Consider the following 451-nt stretch of genomic DNA (forward strand, 5'->3'; position numbering starts at 1 on the left):
CGCGGAGTGCGCGAGTGTTTGTTGTGCATGGCCAGGCGGATAGAAGATTGCCCACGGGGCGACCCTGCCGGTGACGATGGCATCCATCGGAACAATTATTAAGGTATTAAAGGCGGTAGGCAGGGAGGTGGACTGTGGAGTGCATATGGCTCCAGTCACCAACCTCATCCAATGGATGATACAACGGGGCTTCATAGTAAAGCCGGGAGAGTTGTTTGATGCATCGCGGCTGCAGGCTGCGCGCGAGGAGTTAATGGAAGAGTGTCTGAGTGGGAAAAAATGAGCTGCAGATAAGCTTGCAGCTCTGGGCTCAGTGTTGACAGTGTTGAGGAAAGGGAGGGAGGTGAAGGCGGTTTGGATGGCGGCTACAGAGGCGTTACGAGAAGAGGTCAATTCAGCAGATTTACAAGCTGATAAGGAAAATGAAAGTGAACAGGAGGTGTCAGGGGGG

General features: G+C 53.4%; 1 protein-coding gene across 1 annotated transcript in view; it reads right to left on the minus strand.

Annotated features, from left to right (window-relative positions):
- The window catches only part of C2CD3 (C2 calcium-dependent domain containing 3), a 47515-nt gene that overhangs the window by 5114 nt on the left and 41950 nt on the right, over positions 1–451 (minus strand). The gene's annotated exons all lie outside the window — the stretch shown is intronic.

The sequence above is a fragment of the Haliaeetus leucocephalus genome, unplaced genomic scaffold, assembly GCF_000737465.1.
Source record: "Haliaeetus leucocephalus isolate CR32 unplaced genomic scaffold, Haliaeetus_leucocephalus-4.0 Scaffold536, whole genome shotgun sequence".
Lineage (NCBI taxonomy): Eukaryota > Metazoa > Chordata > Aves > Accipitriformes > Accipitridae > Haliaeetus > Haliaeetus leucocephalus.